The sequence below is a fragment of the Melanaphis sacchari genome, unplaced genomic scaffold (genome assembly GCF_002803265.2).
Source record: "Melanaphis sacchari strain LSU unplaced genomic scaffold, SCAv2.0 Contig21_pilon_pilon, whole genome shotgun sequence".
Taxonomy (NCBI): domain Eukaryota; kingdom Metazoa; phylum Arthropoda; class Insecta; order Hemiptera; family Aphididae; genus Melanaphis; species Melanaphis sacchari.
Genome location: NW_020271096.1, coordinates 1,621,686 through 1,637,226, shown reverse-complemented (window position 1 = coordinate 1,637,226; position 15,541 = coordinate 1,621,686). Strand labels below are relative to the sequence as shown.

General features: G+C 24.4%; 1 long non-coding RNA gene across 1 annotated transcript in view; it reads right to left on the bottom strand.

The window, feature by feature from the left end:
* LOC112594067 overlaps window positions 1-10,742 on the bottom strand; it is a 76,695-nt gene extending 65,953 nt beyond the window's left edge. The window contains exon 1 of the long non-coding RNA XR_003114636.1: window positions 10,214-10,742. This is a non-coding gene — a long non-coding RNA (uncharacterized LOC112594067). The remainder of the gene's footprint in view (window positions 1-10,213) is intronic.
* Window positions 10,743-15,541: the final 4,799 nt, after the last annotated feature.

The following is a 15,541-nucleotide window of genomic DNA, read 5'->3' as shown; positions in this document are numbered from 1 at the left end:
CTATAATTAGCAACTAGGACTGGTCATAATTGTATCGATATTATGAGGCTGTGAACGTAAAAATACAATGAAAAACAAATATATGTGCGTTAAATAATAATATGCACTATAAAACTACTAATATAAATTTTATAGGTAAAATCGTTAAAATATGTAAAATACAATTAGTATTATTTTAATAAAAATGATCTGAATCGGGGACAATTTTTATTAGATTTCAAAAATCTTATTCCAATACATTTATGCATTTGCATATAAATTCGGTCTCTACATAGGGTATTTTATAATTTATTTATATTATTATGTATTCGTAATGTAGAAATTAAATTTATTTTTACCTAAAGCTTCACATTTATAATAATACTATTTATTACAATGTTATATATTAATTTACATCGTAATTTATTATTATTGTTTTCATTTTTTAATTTCATACTTATATACCACAGAACGGTGTGAATATGTTCATTGTATAAAAAGTCCAATATTAATGAAAATAATTTGAAAGTAATATTGTGTATTATAAATAATAATAATAATAATAATAATAAGCCTAATAGTGAAAAGTTTTAGGTTTATATACATTATATTTTTTGAATTGCAATGAAACAACTAAAACCGTTACTTTTTATTTAACATTTGTTGATGTCTTTTAATAAAAAATTTTGCATATTAAGCATTTTTTATGTAAATTTTTTTATAAAAAATACTTTAAAAAAAGTCTTATGTTAAATAGTCCAGTTTTTCAATTAAGCATAAAAATGCCAATTTTTATAGAAAAAACATTTAAAATATCTCTAAACCAATCTAACATACTTTGAATATTATACAATTATATAAATCACTAATGTCGTTTGGTAAAATGTTTCAAGTATCCCAAAATCACTCTTTTTAAATGTCAATCAAATACAAAAATCATTTCAGTCAAAAATGTATGTTTTGTAACTATTTCTAATAATTTTCAGTTTTTATCTATTATTAAAAAAATTACAGAGATATATTGTCCCCTCGCTCTACACTGTATCGATTGTTCTATTGAGTACCGCTCTCAAATTTAAAGATTAAAGCAGTTTAACTGCTCCAAAAGGCGATGACATACATATAATTAAATTAAAAACACATTGTCGTAAAATTAATTAATAGGTACACAGTTTTCATTGTTTCACTCAGAATCTACATCATTTAGGTGATTAGTAATTTATACGCGAACGGGAAACAACAATAATATTGTTTTGCATATGATACAGTAGCATATTGTCCAATATTATTTAAATTTAAAAGAAATTATTATGCATTAAAGCGATTGCGATGGCGTACGTGTTATTTATCTCAACTTTTCAAATAAGTATGAAAAACACGTCTTACAGGTTATATAATATTAATCTTATTGGATAATATATTGTGTTTATAAGAAGTTTATGTGTATATTTCGTTATAAATTTTTTTTCTCACAAGAACTACCGTGTCAATCATTTTTTTATTGTTACCTATAGAACATTAACATTGATTTGGTACGTGTACGTAATATTTTAAATAATAAATGCACCGCTGACTACGATAAAAAAAATGAAAAAATGTTTGGAAAGTGTTTTAATCTCTAAGTAAAAAAATAAAAATAAAAATAAATATACATATAGTAATTATTGTATTAATATACCACGTTTTCAAATAATTAGAATAAATAATCGTATAATTATTAATAATTATACGTTATCGATTTCCTATCGATTCACTATCAGCTGTAGGTATAACGCAGGCAGAATAATAATTTTGAAAACCTATTAAATTATTAATACTGCACACAATACTGTATTCAAAAACTATGTACGCGATCGTAGTATTGCAATAAACATGCATATGCCATTATATAGTATGTATGGTATATTCAACAATAATTAGTCGAGAGCAATCATACCTGTACAAAAATACTAATTCGGATTGGCCATAATTTATGGTAGATGACGATTTGGACGTTTTAGCAACGAGGATCGGGTAATTTAACGACTATGTTTATACTACGCTATAATCTATAACGATAAAGTAATATCAAACACGTCATATCGAACGACAATGATTTTTGTTTCCAAAATAATAATAATAATAATAATAATAATAATAATAAGATCCATATTTATATGCACAAAAAATCCTCAAAATATGCTTTAAAAATGCTGTAATATTCTACAAAATATGCACTAAAAATTGAATCGAAAATATGTTATTTAAATGTATGTAAAAAAATAAATATTAATTAATCATTAAAAAAAGTATAAAAAAGTTTTAAAATTAAAAATAGTATTTTGTCATCTTTGCTATTTAACATTCTTTATCTTCAATATATTAGCCCACATTAATAAAAAATTAATACAAAAATTGATCTATATTAATATATTATATATGTGTGTGTGTGTGTGTTAAACGCATGTCATCGTATAATTAGCAACAACGACTGGTCGTAATTTTATCGATATAATGTGGCTGTGAACGTAAAAATACTATGAAAAACAAATATATGTGCTATAAATAATAATATGCACTATAAAATTACTAATATGTATTAAATATGCATTGCATAGGTAAAATCGTTGAAATATGCAAAATATGCAAAATACAATTTGTGTTATTTTAATAAGAATAATCTAAATCATGGAAAATTCTCATCAGATTTCAAAAACCTTATTCCAATACAATATATATGCATTTGCATATAAATCCGATCCCTCATAAAAATGCACTATACGCGCGTGTACAGGTCGAGCGTTATAGGAATAGTCTAGGGTATTGTTTGGTTAGGTTAAATTGAAATCATAAAAAAAAAAATAAGGTAAAACGAATAATGATAGACATATTTCGTTTTTCAAAATCGTCGTTATAGTGGTATGGACATCAACAGACCGTATAAAGTTGTCATCATGTATGCGATTTATCCTAAAGGTATTTCCACGGATGAAAAATTGTTTCTACTAAAAAACTCAGGACCCAAGATTCTGCTCGCATTTTAACCGATCAAGAATGGGGTTTGGTTCTCTGTGCCTAATTATTTTCAATATGCACTTGCCTAAAATTTCCTCAAACAAATATTTTGTAAACATAACAATATACATATGCTAATATTATTATTATAGTACATAATATACTACAATGCCATTGAATGGTATGCTCCATAAATAATAATATGCCAATATATTACTAGTATTATTATATCATGCATGTAGTACTTTATCATTGCAATATTGTTTATAATTTTTTTTTTTTTTCATTGTTATTTCAAAACCCTTTTTAATATCAAAATGACCGTTTAGTTGTTTCAGGAAATAAACTTTGTTATGATTTATTTGTCGAATGTATTATTAAATGGTTTTTTGACGGAAAAGCTTAAACGCATATCGAGTACACGTGTTATAAAATACGGTTTATCCGTTTAATTATTACCTATGGAACTTGTGAAAAAAAAAAAAACAAAAAAAAAATAAAACATATTATAAAACCTAACCTAACCTTTGAGTTTATAGCGTCATAACAATATTAACGTTTATGTTGAAAATCAATAAAAAAACATGTGTTTATAATTTAAATTATGCTATATAATTTATAAGACTTAATATATTGTATTTCGTAATAATAATGACTAAGGTTTGGATTTTATAGTATTTGCTAATTATTATATGATAAACAGATAAAAATAGCAGAGTGAACTATAAATTTGTTTTATGCAAAAAGTCTCTAAATATAATATTGTATTTTGCTATATTTTTGTATATTTAAAGTATTTTAGATTTTTAGCGCTATTTTTCGCAAATAAGTACAATATTATGATTAATTTTATACTTTTCATAAATCACAAATTTCGTTTATATTGAATGGGAAATAGTAGTTATACATATCTACATAAATATCTCACATTTGCGTTTCATATGGGCGATCTTAAATATTTTACATTTATGACTTCTTATCTGTTTTATTTACATTGTTATTTATTCACTAGAATATACTATCATAGAATCGTACAGTTTTTAGCGTTAGTCAGTTCTTTATATTGTTTGAATTAATGTAAAATTCCAAGAGATTTTTTTTCATAGTCGATTTATTCATTTTCTGGATTTTTGAATTTTAAGTATACTGATTTAATTTCTTAGGACTATAAAAAAAAAATAAATATTTTAATAACTCCTTGTTTATACTTTGATTTAGACGTATCAATATTTTCAAAAACATAACATGGCTAACAACTTACAGTGTAAAATGGTAAAAAAAAATAATAAACTTTTCTAACCACAGAAGTTTCTTTTTATGGTAAAAAAATGTAAGTATAATATATAAAAGTATGTTTTTTTGAAATTCAAAAAAAAAAAAAAATTGAAAACCATAATTTAAAAAAATAAATTATTTTGGGATAAAAAGTGGAAAGGTTGAAAATTGATCATTTTATATAAATTACCTTGTATATATTATGCAAATCTCGTAGAAATTTAAACACACAATATTATGTTCGTTATCATCATAATTTTAACATAAAACTCTCATTGTACAATTTTAAATGCATACTTATAAAAACGTTTAAGATTAAAAAAATGGTAACATTATATTTCATTAGGTATAATATGTACCTTATATGAAATACATTTCACATTTAAAAATCAACGATTTAAACAAACATAAGATAGACAATATTAAATTTTCTAAGAGGCAATACTTTGTGTGGTTATAGATTTTTGTGTGTTTTTTATGTTCTAGCAGTGAACTAATTTTTCACAGTATAATTTATACATCATATTGTCATATAAATGTATGCTTCAACATATTCTCACATAGTTTAAAATAAACACTGAAATTTAATGATAATAGTTAAAACAAAAGTTATACATTTTTTTATCTTCGAATAATATTCTATAAAAATTGTAATTGTATTTTTGGAAAATCAAGAACGATAATTAAAAAATTATATATTTTAAGTGGTTTAATTATTAAATGTTTGTTGATGGATTTATCAAAAGTATAATTGATAGTATTTGCTATAAAATATATACAAAATAGTAAATATAGAAATGCACAATCTATTTCGATTTAAATATAACACATACAACTACTGGTCGGGTTTCTAGTACAATATACTACAGATTTAACGTAAATAGGGTGTAACCCACGATAGTAGTTGTAATTTATTTTACGTTTACACTACTAAAGCACCGTAGCGTTTACCAATAGCACGTACTGTATTCACTGTGATATATCCTCTGCTATTTTATTTATTGTTTATAATATTCTGGTCATGACTCAGATGAAAACGTGAAACAAAATTATATCACTCTTCGTGAACTAAACACACTCACATAAAATAATAAGAAAAAAAAGTATTAAGAATGAACATTTGAATAAGTTTGCATATGGATGGGTAGGTATTTTCCTAACTTAGTGTTGACATCCATACATATTTATATATGTACAGACCTTATAGATGTATGCAGTATTGTAGTACTTATTTTTTATTTACGTTGTACTTTGTAAGCACAAATCTCAAACGTATGCGAGAATGAGAAATAACGATTGTATTTGTTTTCACTTAAATCAATATATTATTTCAATAAATCCGTGAAATTCTACCCACAACGAATCCGCACCAGTGATATGATTAAAGGGCGTGTGATAGAATGCTGGTAACCGGAAATATCACGCATTGGAGATTTTAAATTTTTAAGTGCTATACGGAAATAAGTATGTCCGTCGCACACTCATTTTTACCTCCACCGTTGTAGACCGTATGGTGCAGATTTATAACCCTTCAGAATCGAATTTATTTATGTACACTATTGATCCGTAGTCACGAGAAAAACGTTCGTTGTAAATTTGTAAAAATGGGAATACTTGTTTAAAAGGTTATATAGATTTTATGAAAATCCTTGTATTGAAAGATCTATATTATAATTGAGAATGTAGTAGAGAGAATATTGTATGAACCATATTGTCTTTAACTCGGAAACTTATACAAAAAACGTCTTCAAAGCGTTCAGCGCTGTTTTCATAAAACAATATACGAATAATTACCCGAGCATAGTATAATTTTTTGAACAAAACGTATTTAAATCGTGTAGTTGTATAACGCGTTTAATTATTAAATTATACTTCTTATTGTCGAAGTAAAAATAACATTACCTAAGCTTTTATCAAATGAGCTTAACGAGATCGAATGGTTTACATATTTTAACTCAAAAATGCATTATTTTATGCGACCCACTTAACCAGCCATCAAAATGCATGACATATAATATATCTAAGTTTTGCATTAAATCGTGTTTGTTATATGGGATACACTAATACAGTATTGTTTTAAAGTCAAAATTAATAGCTTTAAAATTACTGTATACATATTCTTAAGTTATATGTTTCAATGTTATTTATGTTTCGAAACAGATACTTATAAAAGCTGAAAATGTGACAACGTATCGTACAAAATGTTAATTTTATCAAAAGTTTTCTAATGAATAACGACGAAACCGTAAATCAATATTTTACACGCTCGTAAACCTATCATATATTTTAAAAAATATGTCAAAAATAAATGTATTTTATGTGCGTACACTGATTTTAATAATTACTACCTAGTAACCAACACCATCGTGAAAAGTATAAAGTTTTAAAAATACTTGTTTACATTATTTTAACCCACTATGAATAATTGAATTAAAAATCTAAGTTTAAATTAAAAAGAATAAAATATTTAAAAAATAACAGTCAAAAATATAATGTTATTATTTATTGACTTAAAATTTAAGTTATACAAAAAAATATAATATTTCTTACAAACTTCAAATACTTTTCAAGTTAATGATTGCTTTTTTTTTTTTAAATTATAATATATTATAAATAATAACTTTGTTTTATGAAACTTTTGCACACTAACTAAACTTTTGTCAACTTCCTGTATATGTGACAGTATAGTTTTTTTACGAAAACATTTTACACATCTCAAGCTATGTGAAAAAAGTATGGTTTTCCTATATGAAAATATTATAATGATATATTTATCCTGTGGATAGTTATACTTAAAGTTTTGGTTAGGATACACCATTCTACGAACCATAAGAGTTTTAGCCTATTTTTAAACCTATAAATTTCATAAGATGTTATATAAACACAATGCAAAAATACATATTATAATTTAATTGAGTATTAAACAATTAAAAAAAAAAAAAAAAATAATATAAATTTTTTTTTTATATATCCTTTTAAGTATCCACAATATTTATAGTCTTGTTATTTATAAAAAAACAAATATGACACAAATATAAATAAAACTTCAAATAATTATGAATTATTAAAAAAGTATATCAAAGAAAAATGTTACAGCGTCATAAATTAAAAAAATTAAATAAAGTTAATTAATGCAATAATTTGAAAATTAATATTATGTATAATTTTTATTTATAATAGATATTGTATGTGCAATTTAGTATTTATTATTATTATTAATTGAATATTATAATGACTACTATTAAATGTTATATAATATAAAGTAATAATTTTTAATTTGTACATCAATTATTTAAAAAACTTAATTTTTTACATAATCTATCGTCATTTTTGAAAATAATATATTGTTAAAATTGTTATCATTTATATCTTAAAAAGTAACTATTTATATCTTAAGTAGTTACTTTTTGAACGAATCATAAATTAGATTTTCTATATAATGTTCCAAAATATAACATTTTTAGAGTATTTCAATATATAGGAATTTATTTTAAAATAATTTGTTAAGTATAATTCCATAACATATAGGTTCACTCTTGTCTACTTAATTGTTTTAAACTTTAAATGCATAAAGTTAATAAACTTGTCCGAATTGTTTATAGATTTAAATACTCTAATTAGCATTTTAATTTGGAATATGAAATTAAATATATATGATATAATTTAAAAAGGAAAAAACTTAATGGATTATAACAATAAAATTACAGAAAAATCATAACTTTTTTCTTATAAATGTTGTTTTAAAATGATTTGAAATTATGAAAATAAATATTTTCAAACATGTTACAGCTTTTTGAAATAATAAGTGTAGGAATTTAAAGAAATCATCTGTTTCGTAATATATATGTTTTGATATACCTTATTTTGGTCGTTAGTAGAAATGTCGTTTCACAATAATGTTATTTTAGTAAAATTTCATGTTATTATTTAAATTGTATGATTATACTTTAATAGTGTCATGGTCCCGTACGCACGAATGCATCAATATTGCATATCCAATACGCCGCGTTAATGTTTTAATATTTTATTAATAATTATATTATTATTATATTGTGGATATTTCTGAGTAAATATTCATAAACTTGAAATATTTTAACCAATCATGTAGAACATACATTCACATTCAATAATTATGTTTTTCATATTTAAATTATTTAGAAAAAAAAATACACTTCGTGGATATTTCAACTATGTTTATTTTAATATATCAACAGCGGGTATTAAATGTTTAAGAGGAAATTTACATACTCTGTATTAGTAAACTGTAAATACAGATTAAAATAATCTAAAGGTTTTGTAATGAATTATAAATACAATACTATTCATGTATTATATTAATGTACATTATTAAACAACACATACATACGAAATGAGAATCATATATGATATTAATCGTATAGAATACGTTGTATACAGGTATTCATAACGTTACATTTGAATAATCGTCTCCAAGACTTAATTTTAATTTAGAATTGCGGCTTAATGTATTTCTTGTTATGTAGACCATACTCGAATATATATATTTAAATTTCACGAAATTTAAATTTTTTTTCTCCTCGTTTCAAAATTAAATGTGATTTATGTTTTAATAACATTTTAGTTTTAGTTATAAATATAGTTACAAGATAAGAAATGTTACTAATAACAAATATACATTGGATTTTTACAAATAACTTGTTAGAATATGGATCTTATAAAATGCCTAATTTTTTATTGTATTTTATTTTGACTTTTTACTGACTAAAAAATATGCTGCACAGAAAATAGTTAAAAACCATTTCTATTAAAAAAATAACCTAGTTAATAACAATATTTTATTTTATTAATAGATCAATACATTCAATTTTCATTTAAACACCATATCAATAAATTTATAGATAAACTAATATAAAGTTTAAAAATTGTAATTTTATTTAGAAAATGAACTAAAGAAAAAATATACATTTTTTATAGATAACTAAAAACGATATGTAAAACTTTTATTATTTAAAACATTATAACTTCTTGAATTAAAAGTTTTTATAACGAATAATGAATAATCTTATTCAATGAACTATATTAAAATGAATGGAAATAGAAGTTATAATTATAAGAGATATACTTCGATGAAAAAAAGAAACTTCAATTTCATTGTTTAACTATTTTCTTCTGTATGATCTCAAGTACTTAATATATTTTAACAATTATCCTCTTTAATACGTCAGTGACATCCATTAATGTAAATGATAATTTTTATAACTAAACAAATAGTAACTGGATTGTTCTTCAACCGTGAAATTGACAATTATCAAAACTATAACGCGTTGTAGGAATTAAATGATTTTTAATGTAGATTAAAAGTTTAAATACCATGAAAACATTTAAACTATGCATAGTATAAACTTTTACTCATTTTGTAACATTTATAGTATTTATATTTCATATACTATAATTATGTTAAAAATGAAATTACCTATAATTTTAATTAATCAACTAAAAACGTTTTGAGAAAAATAACCATATTTTATTTTATTTTCAACAAGTTTACGAGCGTGGCCTTTGTTTACAATATACTGGGATTAAAATATTTAAATTAAAACTTAGAAAAATATTAAACAGAAAATTACCATAAAATAAATATAGCATATATTTATCACAAAATATTCTTAAAGACATTTACAAAGTAGGTCAGTCTTAAAAATCCTGATTTCTCGAGCAACCAAAATATGGTCGGTTCGTTCAAAACGTTCTAATACACAACGTGCCTATATTAAACGTTTTCGTTTCGAGTCATTGGAGGAGGCTCGAGTGATGAATGAACCAGTTATTAAATTTAAGCAAATAATGACAATAATAAATAATTAAAAAAAAAAAAAAAAAAAAAAATGGGGAGAAACACGCATCTTCATGTGTCCGTAACAGGTCTAGCGGCGGCGTTGTGGTGACAATTACATAATATAATAGTATAATATCGAGTTCCACTCACCCGAGGCGTGGTTGACCGCTCAAATAGGCTCAAGACTGCCGATCCTTACTAGACGGGGCTAGTCTCCGCAAACTGTTCGTCCAAGAACGATAGATACATACTGAAAAGCACCACCCGTATACGTGTACTGTATTACTGTGTGTGTGTAATGATAACGAGTTTATGTTTTGCAATTGTAAATTGATGATATTGCGATCACGAGACGAGGGTGGTTTTTTTTCTGTTTTTTTTTTTTTTTTATTATTATTATTAATATTTGCCTATCGCAGAAACACGCACACTCCTCCGCTCGAAATCACCAACAATTTTACACGCGATCAAAACACTCGAACGGTCCGCAATTATTGAACTTTTAAACGTAAATTTTCCACCGACAGACGTTTCCGCACGATTAGAGATGCACCGCGATCGGGGGATAACGAGCCCGCCAACGAACACGCGCGAGTTACCCCTCCCCCCGGTCGGGAAAAACTGGTCGTTTTACGGTGGCGTATGAACGAAGACTGATACGAACGGACAAGCGGCGGCAACGGTGTGGTAACGGTGACAGTCGCGTAGTCTCGCCCGCCGCCAACGTTAAATCTCGCGCGCGCCTCCCCGCGGGCGAGTCCTGAAAATGACCATCGTGGCGTCACGCCACCGTAATAATAATAATAATAATAATAATAATAATAATACCATTAAAACACCGAGACAACTGCAGCTGCTATGGCTCGACCTCCGACCCCCCATCACACGGAGGCGGTATATTATTAATAATACTGCGTTGGTGGTGATGGCCAGAGATTTAATTATTTAAATCGTCAGACACGCGTTGTTTTGTCGTAGTCATCGTCGTCGTCGTCGTCGTCGAATATTATCGTTTTCGTCGAACGCCGACCACTGCCCCGTTCCTACTTAACCGTTACCACTGCGATATCTATAATTCCGCACACATAGCGAATCGTCGTGCGATTATCCCGCTCATCGTCCACGCATTCCCAGACGTCATAATATATACACGCATACAGCACACACACGCACATATATATATATATATATATATTATAATTATCCACTGTGAATACGACTCGTTACACGGATATGCGACTAGAAATAGTGATAATGCAATAATGCATACGTTTTATTTTTTTTTTTTTTTTTCAATGAAAAACCTCAGAAAGGCTAGCGCAGTATAATAATTACTATACCTTTTATTTTACGTTGCAAATCGAATAGGGGTGCAATTATTCAGATGGGGCTCGTGTCTCCACGTTTGAAATCAGCACGCTCGTGATTCGCGTCATTTATGATTGATTGATTCGTATTTAAATTTGACAAATTAATATTGACATATAGGACGTACAGTACACGTAAATTATTAGTTATTTTGTAATTATTAAGACAATATTGTTGGATTTACGCTAATCGCAAACTGTTAACATGATGCGAGTATTAATCGTAATTCATAAAAAAAATTACCTATTACGAAATTTTAAAAATATACACTTGGCTCTTGATTTAAATATACGTAAATTAATTACCTAATAAATCTAAATGTTCACCACAAATCCGTTACGCATATTTATCTCTGAGATGATATAAGAAATACGTCATACAAAATACTGAAATTTTATCGCAAACGTGATCTGTATAAATAAACGTACTTATTTGTATATAAAATATTTACCCTGATAATTAAAACATATTGTATAGAAGATTATAAGAATATTTAATAAAATTTTTTTTTTTTCATTTTGACAATACAATTAACTATATGTGTTTTTCTTTTGTGTATGTGAGTGTGTGTCTGTGTATTTGTATATGTGCGTATGCGTGTTTGTTGTCACTTTTAAGAACAATACAAAATATGTATGTTAAAATTTAATTTATTTTTGGGTCACTAAAAGGCATTTTTCCTACGCTTACTATCGTTTTATTTCTTTCTTTCTTTTATATATATATATAATGTATCTCATATTCTTGATATGCTTTAAGCATGGATTGAAAATATTTTTTTGATAAAAAAAAAACTAATTTAATGTTGATTTCTGATAGATAATTTTTTTTTTGTATTTTGTACATACAAAAAATACGTCGTAAAATTTCATTATTTTTTTTATTTATAAGAAAATATCAAATGGTATATATACTTATTTTTATGACTTTTATAAATATTGGAGTTTAATTAATTATTCAATCATTTTATGTATCGTAGGTATTTTAGCATATTGCAACTGACACATGCAGTTTATTATAATTTATCAATGTTTATATGTATACCTCTAATAGTCTGTTACATAGGTGATATTAAATTTATTTGAATAAAGATAACTATGAATTATGATGATTTTTTATAGACCCAACGCAATAATATTAACGTCATGTTGTAAACTGGCTGATTTACTAATCACGCTCACCCTTCATTTTTCATTTAATAATGACTTTGCTCAAAATATGATTCGTGATATTTTTAAGTTAATTTAAATGTTATATTCTAAATACTTTGATTTATTTATATTTTTAACTTTAAATAATGTCCTGTGGTAGTTTAAACATCTTTTTTTTCAAACATCTTTCACAGTCAATTGTAAAGGAGATGATTTATTGAATATATTGTTGTATTTAAATCAAAATGTTAACAAATAGTTTCCGAGTTATTAAAATATTTATACTTATAATAATTAATAGTATTTAATATATATATATATATATTTTTTTTTTTTAAAGTAAAATATGCTTAATATTGAATTTAGTACTTAGTCAACTTATCTAATTTTCTTCAAATTATACAATGTTAATACTTAGTAAATTAATGAAAATTACTACAATTTTTATATTATCACATCTATTATATAATTTAAATTTATTATTCTTGGTAAAAAAATTTAAATAATTCAAAAATTTAATTTGAATAAATTAGAATTTTTAAGAAAGTTAGGTACCTAATTAATAATTTACAAAATAAAATAAATAAAAATATTGATTATCATATACAAATTTAAGTTAATATCATCTGTAACACTTCTTAAATTGTATATAATTCTGAATTTCTATATATTTCAAAATAAAATGGTTCTTAAATTTACTTAAAGATTTAAAAAATAAATTTTAATAAGTTTTTTTATTAAAGGAAAATGTAATCCATTTATTAGTGAACAAGCATGGTATACTTAAATACTTATCTTAGAAAATTGTTATTTTAAAACGCTTAATACAGTACTGATAAAGCAAATAAGTATTATAAAATACGTAATATAATAATATTATTATATAGGTAAAGTGCTTTTAATTTAGCACATAATATAGTTATGTAGTGAAAAATAGACGCTTCCAAATTAAATTGAACTTTACCATGCTATTTATTTATTTTTAAATTTATATTTTCTTTGAATTATTTGTTTTTTCCATCGTGGTGTAATATATTTAATGGAAAAACTTTCCATGATCGGGATAAACAATTAATAACTTTACGTGTATATTTTATCATACACGAGACTAAACTATAAAAATAACACTTTCAATCACAAAATTTCAAAGATGACAACATGAATAAAACATCAATGTTAAAAAATGTATAAATAAGATTAAGTAATGTATCATTACATTTCAATAAGATGAGAATTAATATAACTATTATATAAAAAAAAAGGAATATTAAACTATTTATTTTTTTTTTTTCAACTAGAAGAGTTACTATTTTGGTTAACTTATATTGATTGTACATATTTTATAATTTATATTCATAATTTTTAACTTTTTTTGTTATTTTTTTCATAGTTTGAAATTTAAAATGCTTGAAAAATTTGTAAAAATACCAGTAAGGTTAGGATAATTTAAAATTAGTCAAATAGATTCCGAAAAATACGCCTAGATCCAATACGTAAACCATGTTTATACACTGTTGGAAATAGTGAATCATTCTTTTTACCTTTAACACAGATATTGTGAAAATCACATATATTGTGCAATAAATCACTCTAATTCCTCAAAATAATACTCGTATATAAACAAAATAAACTTTACATAAACAATTTTATTTTTATCTTAAATTAAAAAATGTTCTGTTTTATAAAATACGTTGGAGAATTTGATTGCGATTTCAAATTCATCTTTTAATAGTGAACGTATTATACTATATTTTATACAAATAGATTAGTTTTGTTAATTATGATACTAGCTTTTATGCAGTTATGCAATGCTAAATTACAGTTAATTAGATTAGGTAATATGTACGAAATCACTCATATTCAAAATACAATTAATTATAATTAACTATATCTACTAACACCTATTAGTCATATTATAGTTCTTATACGTATGTATTCATGATATAATTATAAATTAGTTCAAATAATTTAAAATGCAAAATTTTAATAAAAATACATTGGAATATAATGATGCAAAGTAATAATTAGGTGATTTTGGGTTTTATTGCTACAATAAATTTATTTTCTGATTGTATTTACAAAAGTAAGTTTTCGCCCAATTTTATACTTATACAACGGTTTTCATAACATCAACATTTATAGTGAATTACTTATGAATCAAACCACGAGTAAGTTTTAATTTTGTTACTTCCTGAACTGCTTTGTACAATAATATTATACTTCCAATCTCCAGGTCAACCCCAAATTACGCAGCGTGTATGCAATATTTACTCGTTAAAATTAGTAATCGACTGCCTAGAGCGCAATATGCAAGTGATTCATTAGACGTCAGAGTTGACAAGTAAAAAAAAAAAAAAAACATCAAAGTAGTGAAATTAAATGAGATTAAATAATAAACAAATATGTTTTGAATGGAATATTATGTACTCGGTTCCTACCAATAATTTTAGAATTTAAAATATTTAATAAACAAATAAGTGAAGATACTAATACTATATTAGTAGAACATATATTTTATTTATTGACAGGCACAACTATCTATATAAATTTGCCTTTTTTATTAACTAAAATAAATTGTAAAATATGATGGAAAAAATGCAGCTTTAATTTTGTTTGACTAATATCTACAGATGTCACATAATAATTGAAACACGTTAAGATATAGGTAAATTTATTTATAAAGTTATTTTTTAATTAACTGAGTGTTTGAGAAATTCAAGTTCATTGATGATAATTGTTAAAGTAACATTTATATAAAAATAAGTATTAAACTATATTATCGTTATCTATTACGCTTCACAATTATAAAGAGTGATTATTTTATCGAATCATCATTTCAAAATATATTAACGTTTTTTTTTTTAAATATTGTTTTTTAACTGAACGAAAACTTAAATTTTTAAATTCATATTATGAAGTGAAATATTTTTCTTGGTATTTCAATTCACAAAAAATCGAA